This window comes from Aquila chrysaetos, chromosome 11 (genome assembly GCF_900496995.4).
Source record: "Aquila chrysaetos chrysaetos chromosome 11, bAquChr1.4, whole genome shotgun sequence".
Taxonomy (NCBI): Eukaryota; Metazoa; Chordata; class Aves; order Accipitriformes; family Accipitridae; genus Aquila; species Aquila chrysaetos.
The window spans coordinates 11837588-11861494 of NC_044014.1; the positions used below are offsets into that span (position 1 = coordinate 11837588).

The 23907-nt window shown below is 39.6% G+C and overlaps 1 protein-coding gene across 2 annotated transcripts in view; it reads right to left on the reverse strand.

The window, feature by feature from the left end:
* The window catches only part of RBM20 (RNA binding motif protein 20), a 108943-nt gene that overhangs the window by 81040 nt on the left and 3996 nt on the right, over window positions 1-23907 (reverse strand). The window lies entirely within an intron of this gene.

Below are 23907 nucleotides of genomic sequence, written 5' to 3' on the forward strand. Positions count from 1 at the left end.
ATAAAGAACTGTTCCAGAGCTAATTATCCTAAGGAATATAATTCCTTCCTGAGTTTATTAGTGTACCTTAACAATGGCTTCAGAGTATTTTTAAAAGATACATAAACCTCATGTCCCATCAAGGGAATATTTGATATATTGTGCAAATGAGTAATCTGCAGCTTAAACTCCTTCACAGGTTTGCTTACGGTGCTGCACGCAGCAGGTCACAGCCAGCACTGAAAACTTTAGCTCGTAGTTTAGCAACTCCAGTCTTCAGACATGCAACGCTCCATCAGCAATGAGATTATTAGATTTTTCCTTGCCACTCCATTTACTGGGAAATGTTATACTCAAACCATACTGAAGATCAGCGGTAAAATCCACTAAAAAGAAACTTCCATAGCTTTCACTCCAGCTAAAATAAAAGTAGAAAAACATGGGTCATTGCTTTAGAAAACAAAGCCTGAGTGAAAGGGCAGCAAAATACCACTGAAGGAATCTATTACGTTCAGCACAGTTCTAATAATACTGCCACTAATACTCTGCTGACCTGTATTACCTGTTTGACACAGGAAAAGCCTGAAAGCTGGGTTTGGGGAAATTTAAAAGTCACCGTGACAAATTTTAACATAGAAAATACCAATATGTTCCAGACGCTAAGCCATTTCTACTACCCAAATAGAACGTTTTGGCTGTTTAAATCCTTGAAGATAGGTGGCCTAAAGAAGAAATCCCAACTTTCTAACTGGAGAGGTAGAGAGGATTTGGCTGGGCCCTAAGCAGCTCATTCTTTACTATAGTTCTTTTTTCTTCTTTTTTTTCCCCTCTAAGCTTTTTTTCCTTTTTTTTTGGTGACAGTTTCAAGACAGGTGAATCACACTAAAAAAGATAAACACTTCCATATGGCAACTCTACAGATCTCTAACCAGAAACCACACACAATCCACTCAAAACCAGATTGTACACTTTTTAACAGGTAAACATTTTTGTATCTACTCATCTAGTCCTAGGAGTCACTGGGGATTAATCTACACTTAAAATCCACTGGATTAGAGAGTGCTTCATAGCAGTCTATGCTGCTAAATTTATAATTTTTCTAAGAGCATTTAACAAATCTATGTAGCCAAAATTACAAACTGCCAGGACAAAGAGTGACTGAGTTGTGTGATTTGTATTTTTTAGTTAACAGAACAACTAGGACCATATGTAGTTAATACAGGAGTGGCACTCATGGGGATGACTGCAACAGAAACAATTTATCATAATTGTAATTAATAAGATACACTGCCAACATTTTCCTAAAGGACATGAAGATCTTTGCCACTACAGGAAAAACAGGTGCATAATTAAGCTATGATTTATTCTGTAGTTTTAACTTAATTCCTGTTTTTCACCTGAGACTGTAACTGAGAAGTTATCTATATTGATATAAATAAGAAGTACGATATTAAGGAGAATCTGTTCAGCTCTTCTAACTACGTTTTAATCTTACTCAATACCAACATGTACCACTTGTTTTCATTTGCTACAGAAATACTCTGAGTCAGATTATCATTAGTCAGATTTCATAAAACTTTCCAACCATTTTAAACCAGTTTAGACAAAACCCCATGAGTCTAATATTGCAGATAATGAAAATTTAGACATACAGCAGTTAACACATTGAAGAGGTCCAGGGAAGACCTCATAAAGGAGCTACTGGACCGTGTGAACTGCCACTGTGATGACCATGTGTTCTCCGATTAAGAATTTATATTGAAAGACAAAAGAATTTCAGTTTTCTTTTGTTCAAAGCAGTATTTCCTCTTCACGCAGAGATTTGCATTCATTGCCTAATAAGATTATATAGATACAGGTGTTAAATACTAGCTTCTGCCAGGCTTCACTAACGCAAGTTCAAATACATATTATTTGTCACCTTAATTTTGTTTTTTAGGTATAATTCACCACTATTGCCAATTACACAATGCTTGTTCGTGTCGGTAAGCATGCCAACAAATGGCATAAAAACCCCTCAGTAACCACTGAACAAAAAGAAAATTCTGTATTTTCCATGAGGAAAACATTCCTGTAATATATTTTCCTTGATATGAGTAAGTTGAAGAGCCAGAGGCAACTTAATGATTATTAATAATTACATTTTTATACAGTCTGAATACAATAAAGAGCATTCATTTTTCTGTTAACACATAAGTTCATGCATTTTCACTTCCTCCTTCAAAGTCCTGCTTAAATTTTGCACATGTCTTTAGATAGGGAACCATTTAACAGTTAAACGCCTACGTTGGATAAATGGTTTCTTCTCTTTCCCTTTGTCCCCTCCCCTCCAGTAAAGGAAGACTTGTTATGATATGAAAGAGATTGAAAACAGAGGAAAAACTACCATTTTCCCAAAACCACCAATATTTATCCTTAGTGATACTGTAACAATAAGAAGCTATGCATAACCTCTTACGAGATTTTTTTCTTCTGACTTGATACTCATCATTTCTTCTGGAAAACTGCATTATTTATAGCTGCAGATTTCTTAAATTTTCACAGAATTAGTTTGTTTACATTATTTTGTTCTAGTTTTAAATCCCAATATAATTAAAGCCAACTAAAACATATTGTTTCTTAGTTATGTAATTCTTTATTATTAACCCACAAACAGAGACTGAGTAGTAACTCTACAGTTAAACTGCTTTGCTCTTTCAACACTGTAGGGTCCAAGAATTTGGGGCAAGGGAGCAACGTTGAGCAAAGACACTAAATGGTTAAACAAAAAAATTAATTTAACATAACATGAGTGAATCTGGCTACTACCAAACCCCAACACAGGCCAAGCACTCCTTTACGTGTTCTAATGGTTTGCACAGAATTTGACGTGCTCCTTCTATTCGCTATTTTGAAGCTTCCTTCAATTCCTTACCTTTATGAAGGCATGTAATTGAGTTTTTGCTGGTTATCTAACACTAAATCTTAAAAAAAAAAAAGCACACATAAATAACTTTTCCTTAAATAAAACACTGTGTAATTGCAGTGGTCCTCCTTAAAAACAAAGAAAGAAATTAACTGTTTAATTAAAAATTTCCCAAATGCACCAGAAAAATACACTTTTCCTGGAAGTACACCTATTAAATAAAAACAATAAATAAATAAATGAAAAGTGTATGAAATATTTAATACTTGCAAATTGTTTATGCTTATGTAACACTAACTTAAGCTTTTAACAGATCTCTGTTTAACAAAGCACTGTGGAAGGTGACATGCTTTTCTATGGCTTCCTGGTCTCACTAGCAGTGTTCTCCCCAGTCTCGTCCCGCACCCCTGCGTCTCACTGAGCCTTGCTAGCAGCTTTAATGAGCATCCTTAAAAATAGAAAAAGAAGTTCGTGACTTCTCCTATCTAGGTGTTTTAAATACCAGCACCATCAAGTAGTCACCCCAGGAAGGATAAAGATACGATGTCAACAAAGGAAAAAAAGAGATAAGGTCTTCGGTGCCCACCCCTTGACCTGACAAAATCCAGGGCTTGATATTGGTCTCCAGGTCAAAAATAGACTGTCTGCATCTGAAAGCAGCAGAGAACATTTCCACAGTTATCTCATTGTTAGTTGTTTTGCAAACCACATTAAGCACTTCATGTAACAGCATCCGTATCTGCTGTAACTCATTTGGGAACAACTCTGAACCATCTCTGAGAAAAAGCATGTTTGTCAAGGGCAATAAGAACAATTTAGAAAAATAAATCCTACCTTGAAGTCCCTTCTCTTGTGTCTGTGCATTATGCTTTCAATAGATGTCTTCTTGACAAATGCCAACACCATCCCACTCACAATAAGAATTAAAACCAAACCACATAGACCTTCATCTGCCTTTGCTAATCGACACAATAACATTACACATTGGAGGCACAAATGCTTCTAACAAAAGATCGAATAGCCACACATGGCAGTAAGAGACCCTACGTTCTCTTCCTTTTTATGGACCTAGGAAAGAAACATCATTAACTATTAAATGTTATTCTTGGTAATTATGACAAACCAATATCATCAAGTTAAACAAATACGCTACCTTTTCTGATTCATTATCTTTGCTTTTGAGCTTTTCCTTCTTACTGATAAAAAAATCAGGAATTCCCCATGTTCTTGCTGCACACTCACGTAAGTTAGCAAGGTTCAACTGCATGCGTTGTCCAAGCCAGTATAGCTTAAATCTCAGTCAGCCGGGAAGCCAGGCAGATAAGCACTGGCCTATGGAAAGTTTATCTTTTGAAAGGGAACAGGCTGCTTGACACAGAACTTAAGGCCAGGACAGTCTGTAAATTAATGTTATGTTGTAGTTTGTAGATTAATGATCAAGTAAATGCATTGACAACGAGATCACCTGCCAGGTTCCACGAGATGCTTTCAATTACTAATCAATTCATTTGACCTGTTTTGAATAGGCAGGTATTGGACCCACACTTTGTCCACCCCAGAATTTTATAATTTCATAACAAAATTAGATAAACCTGTTTCCAAGATATGCAGCTTGATTAATAAAAAGGTGGTGTGCTTTTTAGCTGAGACATGCAGATTCCTTTGCAAAACAGCAGAACAAAGGTTTTTCCATTGCAAAGCTGTTTTGCATAAGAAACCTTTTTTTTTTTTTAAGGAAAACCTTTGCTTTTATTTAAAAGTAGTATATTCGAGATTCTATAAACTGAGTACTGATAGATTTTTTTCAAGACTATACAATAACATAAATTTCTAGAGTGTTTTTTAAATTCAAGATCAGAAATCAAGTTTTAAAAACACCTTCCAGAGTTGTAATAGGTTAGGAATTCTGCATCATGACTAGACTGCATTGTTGCATAAAGACATTTTTGCTATAAGAGGTACTGAAGGATGATTTGTAAAATTGTACAAGAAAAAAAACTTCCATTTGCATTTTACTCAGAATTTTTACTGAAAGAAAATCCTACCAATAACCTTGATATTTAGCAGAACGCTTTAGAAAATAATTAATATTTGACTTTCAAAACTTTCAGGCATAGTGGCATTCTAAGGTATTGAACAGTTGCAGAGAGAACAAAAAATTCATTAAATCAAGGGGGAAATCATCTGTATATAGTAACTGAAAGGACAGGTATGATTAGGTTGTACTTAACTAGTCATGTTTGACAATGTAGCAGCATATAGAACAGGACAAAAATCCCTACTAAACCAGATGAAATTAGCATTATTCCATTAAATTTGTTCCTGAATGTGCATTCCCTCTGATTTAAAAGATCTGTATTCACAAATTTAAATGAGTTATTTCCAAGCCCGATTTAAAAAAAAAAAAAAAAAAAAAAGTAAAATCATTGAATGTAAAAAATTTTTCACCATTTTTTCATGTGCTCTGAAAAATAATTCAAAACAGCACCATGGAGATTCAGACATGACTAAGTAGCTTTTACATTCTATATGTTTAGTTTAGAACTGATAAAGAATTTGACCTGCCAGTCTCCAGTCTGGGATTCTAACCCCTAAGGGAGTTCCTTTGCCAGAAAAATAAACTCCTGCTTTTGGAAGAGGGTTACTTTCAATGACACACAATCCCCTTGATGAGATACAGATGAAAACATGTATTTTCCTTCTCCACTAGATATATATACAAGAATGTGAAACAATTTAAAATAAGGATAAGCCAGTATCTGTCGGAAAGTAACAGCTTCTTGAGCTAATGATTTAAATTTCTGTGCTCAACATATCTAGAGAATAGGCACAAAAATGGGGCACTTTTGCAATCAATCACCTTCGTGAGCAGAAATACACTGATATGGTAAGCAAGAATGACCTATAACATGAACAAATGTGAGACACTATTTTCTTTAATGTATCTAAACAGAAAATATTTAATTACACTAAAATTGTCTGATGTGCCACAGTATGTTATTGTTGACTGATGGATAAACATGAATGATTATCCATTTTGCTTGTCCCATCCACATTGCAGTGTCTCATCGCTCCCCTCTAACCTACTCAAAAGAGTCTCCGCATAGAACAAGACTTCTGGATGGTTATCAGTTTGATCTTATCTATTATTAATGGGGGGAAAATGAGCAATACAGTTTGATATCCTGTTCCATGATTTCTCCAAAAATTATTCTTTTATCTGTAAGTACAACAAAAGACTGAACAGACCATGTCACATGACTGCTTCATAAAAACCTCCACCTTTAAACAGAAAAAGGGCAAGGTTAGTATGTACAACCTGATGTTTAAAGACTAAAATAAGTGATTTATGCAGGAGAAGTGGTTTATGGTTTGCTCTGTAGCTTTCCTATAAAAGTTACGGTTTGACATAGCTGATTTAGATAAACACAGCTCCTAGGAAACAACAACAAAATATGGTACCACACTATTGATTAACAAAAATTGCCTAATTGGGATTAATTAGAAATTAGGAGCTGAAGTGGGAAGAAAAATTTAATTAAGAATTTTAAAGGAACATTTGCAACATTAAAAAAAAAAATCTTACTTGTATCTGAATAATTTTTTTAACCTATTGCTGCTAAAATGATCTTGTACTACTCCTGCAACTGAAAAGTTACATGAATGTATTTTAACCTTATTATGCATAAAGAATTTACTTCTAGACAGACAGCTTTTACACTTACAGATAACTTTTTTCTCTTAAAATCAGAAGATGACTGTAAATTCACAAAAAGCGTAAGAGGAGTAAAATCTTTTAAAAACACTGTATTTTGATCAACTGACTTTCCTATTGGCAGTACCACTTTAAACTGTGATGGAATTTTAAAAGCTGTCCCAATATATCAAAATCAGACTCAGAATATCTTAACAAATTTCTCAAGTTTCTATGACTAATAGTGTATCACAGAGTTGATAGTTATGGGCCAAATGCAATCCTGACCTTTTGCGCTTATGGCTACGAGACCTGCAGTCTGCGTGCTGAGCCAACACAAAATCTACGCTTACGGCAGCGCTCTGCACGCCAAAAATCCTTTGAGGCAGGATTTCAACTCGTTTTATAGCCTCTTTAAAATACGGGAAAGGGCTCCCTACTCCTCCCCAGGAAGGTAATGCCTTTTACAGTCGCTCCCTCCTTCATCAACAAAGTCAAATTTTGGGGGGAGTAGAGACCCTGTAGTGCTAGAAAGCCGCTGTTAATAGACCATTTTCAGTCCTTTGATAAATGTTACATTTCCAGAACATAAAGTTTTCTCTTTCTATCAACTCTGAAAAACTCTGGCCTCTCTCAGACAAACAAATGCTGAATTTCCATTCCCACGGTCTTAAACCAAATCAGTGGGCTGGATTTCTGAGCAAAAACCCTTCCAGGTGTCAAATCTGCTGTGATTCTCTATGGCATTTCTTGCAAAAAGGAAAAAGCAATGGATATTTCTTCTTTGTGCATTATACACAAGGTTTAGCTGTTGAGGAAGCAGCAGCCAATTTGTACACAAAAAAGTTAAAACCAAAGAAGGTTTGGTAGAGGAGAAACTAGGGAGATCAGGACATGACAGGGCTTCAGGAAGACTGGAAAGATTTTGTGGGGGAGAAAACCTGAAGGAAAAGTTGCCGAGGAGTAGGGAAGGAACAGGAGAAGGGCTGTGGAAGAAGAGCATGAAAATGCCATCCTTTCAGGACTCTTTCCGCTCCTCTGTGCCCTCTCCCAGCCCTTATTTCACTGGTGAGCCCATTTTCCACATACTCCTTACAAAAGACACAGCGAAAGAGTCAAAGAGGCTGTGTAGAACCGAGCATCACAGCCCTTCCCTTGGACTCGGAGGAATATTTAATGCAAAATGTAATTAGCTCTCTGCTACTCTTCAATTTCCAAAAGCCACTGTCATTAATTTTGTTTCGCAGGACAAGCTGTAGAAATCAGAACGGCAAAGCACATTAATCACCAGCAATGCCGCATGAGCAAAGACAGCTTGAGTCAATAAATGAGACTGGACTGAGTGACTATGAACAACAAATGCTCCTTACAAGCAGCCAAACTGGAGATCATCAGGAAACTGTAAAATGAGACATGTGCATCATGTAAACCTCTCCTCTTTCCCTCCTCCCCTACAAGGGGATGTTTTGACACTGAACTGTGGAATTCCCCAGAGACATGATAAAGGCAAAATAAAAACAGCTACCAGCCAAGCAATGCCATGCATGATAAAAACCAGATGAGGAAGTCGCTGGGTAAAACAGCAACACAAGCAAACGTGGCACAACCATCAAAATGACAATTGTGTTGGAAACTGCTCTTCTTTCCGTTGTTTCTCGGCTTCTGTTCCAACCCTCCTTGCCTGAACGCATACAGACAGGGTTGGAAGTGCCGTGCCGGATCAGATCAACGAACCCAGCGACCCGCGTCCTACCAATGGCAACAGATGGGCGGCTGCTCCACGGATGATGAGACAATCACAAGACACTAAGCCCACTTCAGGAAATTTTCTCCTCCTTTCCAGAAGCTAGTTAACAGCCTCTTGTTATTCTGCTCTCCAGCCCATTTTTCTGGGCTTAACCAAAGGGTAGGATAGGCTAAAGAAGTGCCTACAAAACCCACTCTACAGGATAACCGCCAGTAGATTGAAACCTCCTACCCGGGCCCTAATCTCCCTTGAAGACTTCTTGGACGTGGGTTCAAGTGAGAAACCCTACACAGCTGGATGTCAGGATGCACACGGAGCTTTCGCTCCCCATGTACTCCTCAAATCCTGCCTCTGCACAGCAAGACTGCACCTGTCCCAACGCAGTACCCCTGGCGCCTTCAATTAATGCTGAGAAAATCCTGAGCTAAGTGCCTACTTAAATTTGATGGGTTTGCCATTCAAATGATGGTCTGTCAGCCTAATAAAAGCACCGGTTAGTAAACAACATTATTGCACGAACACTGGCAGAATTATGAGCAACTGCAAGCTGCAATTAATTTGACCTTAGCCACCATGCCCACACAACCAGCGATGCTTGTGTTGTGGTTTTATTTCAGATCAATGCAAACAACAACAAATAAACATTCCCATCACTTCTCCAAAGAAGAGGAATCAAAATTACCCAGTGCTGCTAGAGCAATTTACAATTGAACAGATGTAAACTACTTCATAGCCCTGAGGAAAATGGAATTCATTCACCAAAGTGTAGCTTGAGCTAAACTAATCCGAGTTGCGTATCTCGTTCTCACAGAGCTTTGAGTAGCAATCAATCTTCCCGCATTCACCAACAAGTGATTTGTTAATCTGCAGTTTTCATAATGTAATAAAGAACAATTGGATTAACCAGCTATCGTCATAACAGCCTGATGAGCTTCTTAAAGTCTCTTGGTTACTTATTGGGTATGACAGAGTATACAGTACAGTGAAACAAACTGGGCAGTATGGATTACATCATGTTATGCCATCTGGAAAACATTACAAGATAATCACTAATACTGTGAAGCCCCCTGAATCTGTTCTTCATTTATAACGTAACCATTTGAACTCCAGAAAGAGCATCTGAAGAGTGATTTGTAAAATATGTTACTGAAATCCTAAGTAGGATATTCTTTTAAATAAAAACCATATCTAAGTACAAATTTGAATTTCAGCTTATATCCTTAACCAATTATATACCAATGCAAATCTCCACTGATAAATTGTCTTGCTAAATCCATTCCTGCGCTGATTAGTTAGCTCAGAGAAACCATACTGGGGTACAGCTCCCAGTACCAGCAAGGTGATCTGAAGATTCCCCAGTGACTGGTTAGCAACTTCTATTAGGTATGCAGCAAAACTGAAAAGTGTGATGGCATTTGACAGCAACACAGAAATTTAAGGCCACTGCCCCAACCAGCTCTGTGAGTGTGTGGGACAGGCTGGCAGCGGAGAGAGCTGCTGCAGTCGTGGGGGCTATAGGTTATTCCTGTGCTATACGTTATTCCTGTGCTGGTAGGGGCAGAAAAAACTGCTCATGGTCAGCTGCTGAAGAGAAATGCTGCCTGAAGAATGCACCGGAGAGCAACTCAGCAGCCAAACGTTGTGTTTTGTATGGTCACAGTTGCCTTTAGTATCACCCACTTTTCCCATCAGGAATGCCCAGCATCCTATGTTATTTCTGGCCCATGATGCATGTGCTGCAGGGCTCGCTCTCGCTGCAAAAGAAGCCAGACATGCTCCTTGCCAGCAAAGGACTAGCACCACTTCTGACATGCAAAGCAAAGTTTATACAACAGCACTTAGATCCATTTCTGTGAAACTTGCTCCATGGCTGAAAGCCAACAAGGGTCAACAACATGCAGCAGTTTAGTTTCACAGTGGATCCCCTCTACAGATAGCCCTGGGCTGCTGACACATCCCACCGTGCTACTCAAGATATTTTTTTCCAGGAAGACAAAGCCAAGCCCTGATCAGGGCAACCTGTGGAGAGCTCAGCAAATGAAACCTCCAGACTGGCTTTCCCAGGCAGCCATTCCCATTTTACTTTCAAGACTTCAGTATTCCTAAGGAGATAGGCAACAGAGTTATTATCCAGATAACTATGTATACATACATACACACACACACACTCTCTAGAAAAAGGAATGCTCATACAACATTCTCAACTCTTGCACAACCCCCAACCCTCCAAACACATCAGGTCAGGCTAACCTCATCACAAATTTATTACAAATCTGGTAAAACCTATAGAAGGAGTACCTTATGGAAGTTGCTGTAAAAGTTAGGTCATGCCACGGGCCATGCAATAATCTGAAATCTCTACTGACGGAAAAGCCAAAGCGTTGGGGGGGATTTGGAACAGTTCAGGTCTGCTCATTTTTAAAATCGTGCCCTGAAAATATAAAGACAGTTTTGATCATATCAATGCTTTGACCCAGACTGCCCCAGAAATGTGATAAGAAACCAATGGACCTTTTGGACAATATAGTTTTTCATATGCATCATCACCCTAACACATTTTTTACACAATTCCCTGGTTAAAGGAGCACAGGTCTTTTTGGAGGACACAACAGCTGTGTGGGAGACCACAATGGAGTATTTATATGTTGGGAAAGGTTAGCAATATTAATAGCTAAAATTGTGAATGATCTCTAAAATAGGAGTTCCTTAAATAAATAAAACTGTTTTTATATAAAATATAAGTGCACACACACATACGAAAAAACACATGCACACATAAAAATATTGATATATTACATACATCTTTATTACTAATGTTGAGATAGATGTTTTCTATTCCACCTGCATGATACGCTACACAAGAAAGTTATTTCCGCTGGTTTCGTTATCAGATCACATGACAGGAATCTTTGTATTATTTTTGTACATTTTAGTGAACACCACTTTATGACCTGGCTCTTTAGTTTTATTACCCACTTAAATAAATGCATTTCATGTACCATTTTTGGAAATAAAAACGAGGATGCTTCAAATCCTTCAAATAAAGTCTACTATTTAAACTATTTAAAGCCACAATATGAAGAAAACATAAGAATTTTTATAGTCTAGTTTTAAAATCATATGTTTAGCTCAGCTAATAAATCGGTTCAAGTAAACTCTGCAGCATTCAAAGAAATGTATAAATGCTCAAGCTGCTAAAAACCAGATACAGTTTCTAGTTCTCCAGTTATTTAATCCAATCTATTGAAAAGGACATTAGAGAATTTAAAGTGTCTGCTTTAAAATGAGACCAAGCTGGTAAGATATTTTTAAACGGGCATAGCAATTACAAAATAGTTCCTTTGGCCACCTTGAGAAATCACTTTTAAGATTATCTAGAAGTACAATTAGCAAGTCTACTAGATTTCCCTGATACCCATAAAATTCTCCTTTCCTTTTCAGTACTCTTCAATCAATTTTAAAGGTAACTGCTGTGCTGCTCTCCAGCTTATACTGAACAGATGACCGCTAGTAAATCAAAAGCTGTCCAAATCTCCTACTGTGGATTAACATATACATAATGGCTGCTTGCCCATGACTGAAAATCCTTCTGATAGCTTAATGCTGTCAGGTGCTTCATTTCCAAGGCCAAAACATAATGTAAGATTCCAGAGGACAAATTCTTCAGGCTCCATTTCCAGCACAGAAGCACGTGAACACCATTAAAACCCACTGATTTTGTCAAGATGCTTTGTCAAGCATGTGTTTCACTAATGCACAATAACTATATTCATTTACAAAAACAAACATACAAAACCAATCAGTTCTGAAAGCTAAACAGCAGCAGAAGATGCAGACAAAGATGAGGGCAGCAGAAATTCTGCAGGTACTGTTAGTGCAGCATTTCTAATATTGGACTACAGTCTCCAGATGGAGAAAAGAAAAATCTATGAATATAATTAACCTTATAAAAAAACTCATTGTCTAGGTGAATATCATGTCCACATTTAAGTCTTAAAATGCAACTTTTCATTTCTGAAAGAATAAGGGGTCTGTGTATTTCTTTATGAGACATAAAATGCTCACATGAATCTCTGTGCAGACAAGTTTTCAATCCGAAGTCAAAAACGGGCAACAGGACAGGACAGCATGAACAGAGGGGCAGTGGCCAGCTGAGGTAGGAGGATTTACAGAAGAGATGGTTTGCCAAGGGTTTTCTGGAGAGGGCAGGGAGGGGGTGGAAGCTTGGAACAAATTAATGGGCAAACTGTTCCACGCACCAAGATTGGCATGGGAAGACGTGTCCGAAAGACTGTGGCTCCAGGTTTGTGTTACTTAACATCACTGTCTAGCTATCTAACTACACTGCCACTAAACACTGTGAATAGCAACATGTTTCTCACCAGCAATACAAACGCGCTGTCATCTAACACCCAAGCCTACGAAATCTCGGGTATTTCTGGTCAGCGGGAGAGGGAGGTATGTGGAAGTACACCAGGTGGATCAACAGCACGGGGGATTCGCCTGGGGAGATGTAACCACGCTTACTGCCGTCCCCAGGTACCAGCCACCCCAAAGACAGTTTGCAGCAGGCGGTTTACTCGTTTAGCTGTCAAAGGTAGGACCACATACAGACTCCCGTCTGCACGCTCCAGGAGCGTGTGGAGGCTGAAGGTCGTGCCTTTCAAAACTTACCACCTCACTCAGCTTCAGGTGGCTGACAAAAGACAAACGAGCCAGCACAGTGGAGCCTGATCACTGCTCGGCCAGACACGGGGAACTGCAGGGCAGACTCTCCCAAGATCTCCGACACCACAGCTGCTCCCACCGACAGAAGCAAAGGAACCAGGAAAACACTGAGAAGGAAAGAGCACGCATCTCCATGTCGCGCTAGGTTTAGGATCGGTAGCCAGCCCCGAAAGAGGATGCAAAGAAACGCTGCGTTCTCCCAGGAGCGTCCTTTTCCCTGCGAAAGGGGTCAGTTGGGAAGAAGTCCCACAGCCTGTGCTTCAAACAGCTGATAGTCAAAGATATCGCGGGGCAGATGTCACGGGGGACAGAGACGGACAGACGCCCTTTTCCCTTCGTACCTCCGGGTGCAACGCCGGGTTCTCGGGGCAGCGTTAACGGGACGGTGGGCTACGGGCGCTGGGCTGGGAGACGACGTTTGAGGGGGGAAAGCACACCCTCTGCAGGCGGAAACTACGAGACGGGAAAACATCATTTCTCGGTGCAGGCAGAGGACCGACTCCATGTAGTTTCAAAGGTGGCTGGCAGGGATTTTTCATAGAGTCACCGAAACGCAGGAAGAAGAATTCAGCACATCCAAATCCGCAGAAAAAAGGGACGCAGCTGTGGTTTATAAGCAGTTCCGCGGCACCTCCTGTGCCGGGGCCAGATCACCCCTTCCACCCAAACAAAAGAAAAGGCATATAAACAAAATAAAATAGGAATAAGCTTGCACAGAACAAAAGATTTGAAGAAATGAAAGCGCAACAAAACATTTTCAGTTATTATGTCATTTTCTATTATTAAGGTCAAATGAAAATTATTTGTTTAAATGCTTTTTACTGTTTTGGTTTTTTTTAAAGTGGGCTTCCTCGTAATATTTTCCAGAAGAAAAACATGGAACAGATATACAAAAACATCATCTACTTGCTAATTTTTTTAACAGATCAAAATAGATTTTAAGCACTTGCCACGAGGCTTCCATCACTGTAAATAACTACAGAACTACAAATTAAGCATAAAACTAATTAAACAAACACCAAGTAGCTAAAGTGTGTCCACAGAAAAGATGAATATAATTATAGCTCAGCAATTTGAGAAGAGAATATTTTGAATAAGTAGGTAATTAAGTTAAGAGAGGCCTAAAGAAAGATTTCACACTCACATTCATATGCTGAAGCAGTTTAAAAATAGAGAGCAAGAACTGCCTGACTTCACCTTTTAATTTTAGCTGGGTGATGAGCCGGTCCCAAAGACAGAAAGGCACAGCAGTATTTTTTCTCAGCAAAGTGCCCTTCGTATTTTTATGCGAAGGAAATGCAGTATGTTCTATTAATATCCTGCTGTAGCCCTAGATAAGTCTAGGCACCCTTTCAATCAGGAAGAAGTTCTGGTTTGTTTCTTCAAATCACTTGTACTCTCAACGACATATACACAAGTTGGAGAACCTCCCGACTGCCCCAGCCACTTCACAGGTAAACAACATCCACGCAGGAAAAGACACTTATTTAGTGTATTGGGTTTAGTTTTCCCATCAGTCACCTCTTGCAACTACTAAAGCTATACGTATGCTACTTTTTCTCTCATGAGGAGGGAAAAGCAAACAACTGAGTTTGCACCTTGAGATAAGTTTAACTTCATTCTCATTTTAATTAATAGCTGGAAAAAAAAACATTGATACCAGCTAGACCAAGACTGCACTGCAGAAAGGGAGGAAAAAAAATAACGACTTAATGCCAGCATAACGCCTAGGCTCTCCCAAAGAAGCTGGAGAGAAGTACATAGGCTTTTCCCCACATAAAGAAAGATAGATTCTTCTTCTGGGTATGGCTCCCTCGCACACTTCACCTTCCTGACGTATCTCTGATTAACCTAACCCATAGCAGGTCCTGGCCCATCGAACACTGTTTCAGTCTGGCAAATTCTCGCAGCGGGGCAGGGCTGAAACCCCTCCTGGTCAATACCGTCACATGGACGCTATTTTTCTGCCCTTCAGGGAATGGTGGAAACGGCGGATAACTACCATGCAGATTATTTTCCCAACATATTCTTCCCAAAGTGTCAGCTATCCAAGTGAAGGTCAGATTCTCCCCCAAATCCTCATCTGTCTGAAAAGCACCTTTTTAACTAAGACTAATTTTCTTTGATAGATGGTAATGGTTAAAAACTAGGCAGGAGTCTGAATTAACCCTGCAGTGAAAACAAGCCTGCTAAACTGCTCCCCTCGTCTTCTACAGTTACATTCCCTTACTTTTATTTTAGAGCAACAATCAGCAGTAAGACTCTAGATTCATCTGCCCCCTCTTATGTTTGGCCTTTAATTATGGATTCATCTTATGCTCCACCTGTAAACTTCTTACATGTGTAAGTACTGGTCACTAATTCACTCCAGCTACTTCGGTGAATAAGCATTTGCAAATTTTACTTGCCAGGGAGATGAAATGCGTGTTAGTGGAAGTTTGCATTAACATCCTGCTGGTCAGCAATTACTAGGCAAGGATGCCCTGCCATCCTTATCTATAGGCCACTATCTTAGTGAACTGTTTCCCCAAAAGCGTAGGAGGTCCATACTGCCCTCTTAGTGACCTGCTTCCCGTCCATTCAGTTCTTGAGGAAATAAAGCAGAGCACAACACTTAATGCAGGTGAACCTAGGAAGATGTGTATAGTTTGCTTACACCCATACAACTGCTATCTTTTGGTTTTAATCTTAACACCATTTTGCGTTTTTAATTACTATATTTTTTTCCCACAATCCTACCTAACCCCAATTCATGTTAGAACTTGTGTATTTTTCCACAAACTTTTTTCCATTATGATACACAGATGAAGGGCATCGTCTCTTCTTCCAGCTGAAGCATGCTCTGCATTTCATTTGTACACATGTAATTAGCTCATTTACTCTTATCACTCCTAGCATTTCTAGTTTAAGTGTCAGATACCACAACCGGCCCAGGCATCAACAGCACTCTATTCCCACCACAGGAATGCCATCTTCCACTTGACTTCTTGCATCAAATGCAGTTAAAGCACTTGAAACTAAGGACTGAAGAGATGACCAATTCCGTTTCTTTTACTGAAGATCCCTCTATTTTAAGAGATGCCTCCTTGCAAGAAGGTTGTCTGCTGGTATTTTTACCTTCTACCGCTTAAGTTCAACACAAAGTTTGTAGGGCAAGGTCATCACTCACTGTATCGCTATTTATAGTTACTTACTCTGTCTTTATCCTAACAAGACCCTAATCAACAAAGCTTCTGATCCTCCTAAATTAAAACGTTAACATGAAGGAACTTTTGTTTGAAGGAGCTTTTAATGTGAATGAAATTTCCGCTTTTCTTGCTCAAAAAAAAAAAAAAAAAAAAAAAAAAAAAAAAAGAAAATTCAATTAGAAGACCACCACCAATTCTTCTTCCTTTCCTTTTCATAAATAGTTCAGATAATGCTTCTCTGTCACCTCCTGTGTAAAGAAATCATTCATGGGTTATAGGTATGCGAGGCTGGTTTTATGTAGTGGAGGATAAAGAGGATAAAGATTCCCTCTTCTAGAAAGGGAAAGAATATTCCTTCGGAAGAGTTTACCATGCAGACACCCCCCCCTCCTTCTACACAGTCCCCTTGTCCCTTCAGCAAGGTAATACATCAGCCTCCACCAAGTGGCAACTACATCCTTGGCAAAGCAGTTCAGATTTCAGCAGAAAATGTACAAAACATTCATTAATTGCTCAAACAAGCAGCCAAGTATGAGTTTGCTTCCAGAGCCCATCCAACAGGATCCAGACCCAGGGGGACGATAGGAACCTCTCCTCTGGCTTTATCAGGCTGCCCGCTGGGGCCCTACTATATAAGAAGCGTTCTCCAGGGCTTATCAAAGGTGCAATGTCGTCGCTATAGCACTGGTTTTACTGCGTGCATGGAGAGCAATGAGCCTAAAGGGGATGCGGTCTCGAAGCCAGGCTTCCAGCTGCTCCGGCAACATCATTACCATCAAACCCTGGCACCCGAAAGAACCGCCTGCTGCTCTCACCGCTGGCACCCAGGCAGTTCTGTTCTTACTGTAGCGGTCACTCCTAAAAGCTGGTCACTCTGCCAGCTTCGCTAGAGAAAAATAAGTACAATTACTTCAGGGAATTTAAATTAAGAGCTGCCTCTCTGTCTCTGTCTCACAGAGTTATATACAACTCTGTCACATTTAAGCTTGAAGAAGCATTTTTTCTGCCTCCCTTGATGATTCTGTTACTTCTTAAGAGCAGGGGCTGGAGGTGGGAGGTGAGAAATGATGTATTCTAAGTCTCCTGGAATTACTGAAATGTCTAACCCCAGATCTGGGGTCCGTTTGTCACAAGCCACATCCTTGGACAGTCTCTGCCTTGTCCACTGGGAGTCAACCAGCAAGCCCTCCTTCCACGCTGTGCTACTTGTACAAACTGCCAACTTGGAAGAAAAAGTAGATAAAGAGCTGGTTTGCTTCTAGTGAGGTCCCCCTGGCATCCAGCTAAGAGGTAAGAAAACTAAATATAACAAACTTAAAACTACAATTATTGTAGGGGAGCTTGCCAGAGCCGCTCTGAAGCTCGTAATGGTCTGTCAGGGATTTATGGCTCAGCTGTGAAAATTTACTCACAGATAAAACTTGCCAATCAAGTCCTCGGCTTTGGAACACTGCTACCAACTTTCACGTAATACGTCTTGAAATTATAGAAGCGCGAAAGCAAAACAGTAGGTTTTACTGCTTCAAAGAAGGACACACAAAAGACAAATCTATCATACTAAACAGATCAATAAGAAACGTGTGGGGAGTCTCTCTTCTGTGTGTTTGCATCTTTGTGTAAAAGGGTCTTACATTCTACAGAGCAGGAGGAGGTTACAAACCGAGCAGTGCCAAGTACTGCCAAAATGCACAGTAAGAGACAGCATGTTGTACAGAAAAGGCTACAAACGGCTGTCTTGCAGTTTAGAGCAGGTTACCCCCATAAATTATGCCAGCAATCCAGGAAGTAATCTTAGTTGCCGATATTTTATGTCCTTGCCATATGAGTTAGGATAAAATGGGATCTTCATCAAATTTATAAAAGCTCCTTTGAATATAAGGGGAAATACCGCAAAATTCTGTTATTTTCATGTTATTCTATTAAAATACTGCAGCAAATGTAAGAACAACAACAAAAATCCCCATCCTGAGAACTTACACGGAAAACAAAGCAAGCAGCCAACTTAGATGTAAGACCGTGCCTTTTTTCTCCCAAATGCTCAGCACAAATTAGAAGACAGCAGTGATGGCCACCAGTAAGGGCAACACTGTGCAGAAAAGCTGACAGGCTCTCTGTAAACCCCTCTCCACCTCCAAATCTACAAATACAGCTAGGGAGGCTTTAACACGCCAGAGTATTGGTTTTAAAACATGTCAGACCATTAATATGCTATTAAGAAGCACAGAAGAGCGTGGATGCATACTCCTCCCTGCACAGCTCCATGCTCTCTTTTAAAAGAGAAGTTTCAATGCTGGAACACAAGGTAACTTTCTATTATTTTCTTTAGCTTCTACTGTATTAGGTCTCTCCTACCAGCAATTACTGTTCCTAACATTTCTGTGCAGGATTCCTAGTGACCTGGCAAAAAAAAAAACCCAAAACCAAACAAGCAGTAAACAGTCATAAAGCCTTGCAGACTTAGATGATAGGATCTGATCCTCTAAAGCCTTACACACATAAATAATCCTCATGTGTATGGATAAGGCTTTGCAAGATCAGTCTCACAGTATATACACTACATCCAAAGAGGAATTATTTACCACTGACAAGCAACCTCGCTTGGCCATCTAACATAAATATGTAATATATAAGAGGTGTTGCTTTACTCTACACAGATAGACTTTAACCACCTAAACAAAATGACTAAATCACTTCTAGCCCTTGCAAATTTCCATTTTACTCCCTTTTTTTGGAGGGAAATTCAATTCTTTAATACTTTGCAATGCAGAAAACCTACAAAACCTAGGTTGAACAGTAATGATCCCTTGTCTTTTAGAAGTCTGACCTACCAAAGATATACTGATGTGTGATTAACTTAAATGTTATTGTCAGATTTGAAGTAGTTAGTTAGCACTTTCTGTTTCTCCATGAGCTGGAAAAGAGAAGGTGTGTTCAAGTAATATCCAGAACAGTGCAGCAAATGCAAGAGCTGACTTGGATTCAAGTACCACAGAACTTTAATTCTTTTGTTTACCCCACTTTACCTATGAACCTGTTTGCCCATGCTGCCAACAGAGGTACCTATAAACACCACCCCAGTCAACCACTATTCTTCTGTATTACTTACAAACATGTTCACCTCTAGACACATCAATGACACTTTCCTAAGCATAATGCACGTCAAGAGTAACCTGACGCAAACGTCTTGGGCCATCTCAACGAGAGTCAACAGAAAGATGCCAGCAAAAGGGTAAGCCCTGCCTGTACCATGAGAAGGTGTTGCTACAGGATAGAATAGCTACCTTGAATGAAGTGGTAAATAAAGAAAAGAGCCCAATGTTTCACTGTTGGTTGGCAGGACGGTGGAAAGCTGTAGGTGACCTTACAAGAATGTGCCATGAGTGGGGCACAAATGCATGGCGCACAGCACATGGATAGCAGGGGTGTGAATGTTAAGATGTGTTAATGGAAGAGTTTGGAAGATAAGAGGAGCCCAGGGCTGAAAAAAAATCTCACCTTAGTTTGCTAATATTTCTCTCTACGGCGTCAGGAGACAAGAGTCATCTTTTCTCCAAATCCCATCCTCATTCTGAATTGTGCATAATCTCTGATAAAGAATTTTAGGTGGGGGAGCAGAGGAAATCTCTGACAATCTCTGCAGTGGCATCCAGGCTGCAAACCACGCAAACACACATAGCTATGCACAGCTCTGCAGGGACCGGAGCAAACTTCTTCGTACCAGAAGTTAATCTGCTCTCACTCTAGTTCCAGGCAGAGCAGAAAGCAGGGTGAAAAAGACAGTACTAAAGCATTATACAGCATTTTGTTCTCAGTAAGTATTTTGCAATTTTATTTTACATTTTTTTTAAAAAAACTGAGGCCAAAAAGAGAACAATAAAAGTTGGTCAAGTGTAATGCACTGTATGTGTCATCAACCTAATAAAATTACTTAGCACATCTTCCCGTAAGAGGAGAACATGTTGATCAGCAGAGATGGAAATAGTACTTCCTACTGCAGAAACAGACTGTGGTCAATTTACTACTGCTTTTCAACTATACAATATGCAAAAATCCATGGAAGAGTATTTATCATCTCAGTAAAGGAAACATCAGCCATCAAGCCACTTGTTGCAGGGGTACTTAAAAGTCTATTTCTTAAAACAAAGATTCAAATGTAAGTAAAAATGCGAGAGCAACTCCTGCACATTTCCAAAGAAGTGGCCCTAGCTCACAGACACCATCAACTCACACATCTCCCCGCCTCCAGGAAAAAAGCCACAAAGTGTAAAACTGTAGATTTTGACACTATCAACATTTTACACTGCCTGAATTCTAACACTCCGCAGCCTACTGTACAGAAAATCACAAGATTTATGGCAAGTTGAGGAAAGCTAAGACTAGATAACATCAGATGCTTTTGGTATCTCAAAAGCCAGTAAGCCAGGGAGGGGACCAGGTGATCAGAAATCAGCCAGGGAGCTTGCTCATAACCTGCCCACAATACCATTTTCTCCGTCCATCCTGGCCAGCAGAAGACATTACTCAAGGGAACAGGAGTTAAACGCTTCCTTGTCCTCTCTCTGTCTTTTCCTAGGAAGAAGTTTATCCACAAGTGATGAAGCAGAATATTCTCCCATCCTTCTTAAAGCAGTCACCATCATTAACATTTCACGTAACACAGATTTTAGAGTTAAGACCACACAAGAGATGGACTACACTTCACAACCAGTATAGCTGCAGATTCCCATCACCCCCAGAGTCAGGCAGAGCTCATGGCATCTTTGGAGCATTCCGCAAAGGCTGGTGAGACACCTGCACATCTTTAAACAACAGAGATGATGGAGGACAAATCGAACAGCATCATGTAGCTCAACAGCCACACAGCGCAACTCCACCCCAGTGCCGCTCGCTGCCCGTTCACCTCATCTCCCAACACGGGCATGCAGAAAACTAACAACAAATCCATCTTCCTTGTAGTTCCCCAGATGCACGAAGTAAATACGCAGCTTGTGGTACAATTAATATCAGTTAAACTCACATTTCACAAGTCTACACACACACAAATGCAGTAAGGCTGCAACAAAATAATTGCCTGCGCGCTCATAAATACCGATCCATTAAGAAAACAAGCCTTTGCCCCCTTCCTGCAACAGAATACCCAATGCTTTTATTCGGCATTTTTTCTAAATAGGCAAGAGGCATTTGTAAAACAGGGTAGGCTTGAGTTGTCAGAACGGGACAGATATTAAATGTTTCTAAAACCCAAAGGGGCAGGTTTTCGGGTTTCACCCAGTGCGTCTAGTGACAGCTTCACTGTGACGGGTCATTAGTGTGACAAAGAGAAAGCAGCTGGACATAGAGGGGCAGAGGCTAACAGAGCGATTACATCCTTAAATCAACTATAAAATGTTACAAAGGATGAAGAGGGGGAAAAAAGGGGGGAGTATATTCAGGGGAATAAAGTCAGTCTGAAAAAGTATGTAGCTGCAAATCAGATCAAAGAAGTTTGTTTAAATAAAAAAAATTAATCAAGACAGCTTACTCTTCAGAAAAAGCAGATTCTATTTGAAGGACTATTTAAGTGACCAAAATTATTATTTCATGCAAACAATCCATCATTGACCCTCCTAAATAAATTTCTGCAGTCCTTTACGAAGTATAAATATATCTTTGAAGATCTAGTTCCTCCCATTTTGACAGCCCCCAGAAAGAATCAGAACTAAAAGGTATTGAGCTTTTCACCCATCTCCATTTTCCTTTCCTTCAAATGGGGTTCGAAAGATTTAGCACCACAGCGTAGCAGTAGCTCAGCAGGTCACACGTAACTACTCAGTTAGATACACGCAGCTTTGAATGGACAAGGGCTGAATTAACAGGAAAACCAAAAGAACACATTTCCCAGTCTTCCCATTGATGGGAACAGTAGTATTAAATTTCCAATAAAAGAGCAACATCCAGGCAACTTAATTTCAGTAAAGACAACTCCATTGCCAGGTGTTGTGGTCCAAAACCCACTTATTACATTGCCTCTTATAAAGTACGTATTATTTAACTTTTTACTCAAGTTGATATCACTGCTGTTATCTCTCTCTCCACTAAAATATGTGACAGAATTTTGACATTTCTGGGCAACTACTGATAACTGATAATACAAGCCAGATTACATGGAGATGTTTGCGTGCAAGGCATTCCTTCTAAATTCTTTTTTCTGACCCCCTTCCACTTTGTACCTCTGTGCTCTCTCTTCAAGCCTTAAATTCAATTTTATTGTGCTTTTGTCCCAATAAGCTGTTGGGTTTTAAATGAAGTTTGAAAAAAAAAACTAAACAGAAAAAGACCCAAACACAATGACAAAAGATTTCAAGACAAAGAAACCCACACTTTCAGTCATTTTTGTTTAAAACAGAGAACATCTATATGATTAATTAATCTTTAAGCTTTGGGTCACACCTGACATACAGGAGCGGTCATTGGTTTCCATAAAAAAAAAAAAAAAAAAAAAAAAAAAAAAGGTTATTTTAAATGAGAAATGTTAAGAAAAGGAAATGTTAAGAGAAAAGAGAAATTTTCATTCCCTGACTTGAAGGTAATTATCATCGCTGATGCTACTTTTTGTAAGCAACTAAACTTAAAAGTGAAGCACCCCCCAGGTGTCCCTGTCCCTGCCCCCCCATGCACACACACATTTGGTACACACATTTTAAGTTCTGATTTTAACGTCAGGTGAGGTCTAAGAAGAGTCTCAAAAATTACACAGCAAGGAGCCAGATAATTGCAAGAAAACTGAGGTTCCCTCGCTGTGTGTTTTGTAACATACGGAGACGAGGAATGGGAAACAGAAGGAAGAGTTTAATAACACGGCTTTAGTTCCCACATTCTCTGGCTAGTCCCACACCATGCAGTTTGCTTTTTCAGCTCCTGTCCCTTGTTTTGGTAAAGCTTCTCAGCTAAGACAGCTCCAGCACTTTCTGTTTTGTTTTCATCCCCATTCAGGGCTGTTACAGTTGTTACAGCACAAACTCCCTGAGTTTTCAGGGCTCTGTCCAGTAGGGAAGCAACTCAGATTCTGGAGATGTACTTTAAAAGGCAAATAAATATAGAAAGCCTGGATCAGTAACAGTAAGAAGAGAAACAGTAAAACCAGTGTTTCTCCTAATGTCCCCTTGTTAAGTATCAGTTTAGCCTTTGCCATATACGCCAAACTATTTGCCATGACTAATGTATATAATGGGAGTACATTTCATATTTTATCTCTCCTGAGAGACCTTGAGTTGGGGAAAAAAAAAGAAAGAAAAAAGAAAAAGAAAATCCCACACTTTACACAAAACAAACACACAAGGAAGCAAATAAAAATCACATGCTTAATGTAACGGCTTTAAGTTTAAAAAAAAATAAGTTGGAGGTTATTTTTCCCAACAAGCTTCCTCCTCGCTGCTATAGGAAATAAAGGACTCAAAGCATTCAGCACCAGCCTGCTTACTCCTGTCTGCCCCAAGAACTGGCACAAACTGATGACGACTCGGGCGCAGATGTTGGAAATTCCATCTTCCTTTCAGAGGAGCTCAAAATCTCCAGGGCACAGCCCCTTAGAAAAAAAAATATTAACTTTGGTTTTTCCCCCCATTGTTTTAAGACATCTTTATTCAATTTGTAAAACAAACGTATATTCCTGTATTGACACAGGGAG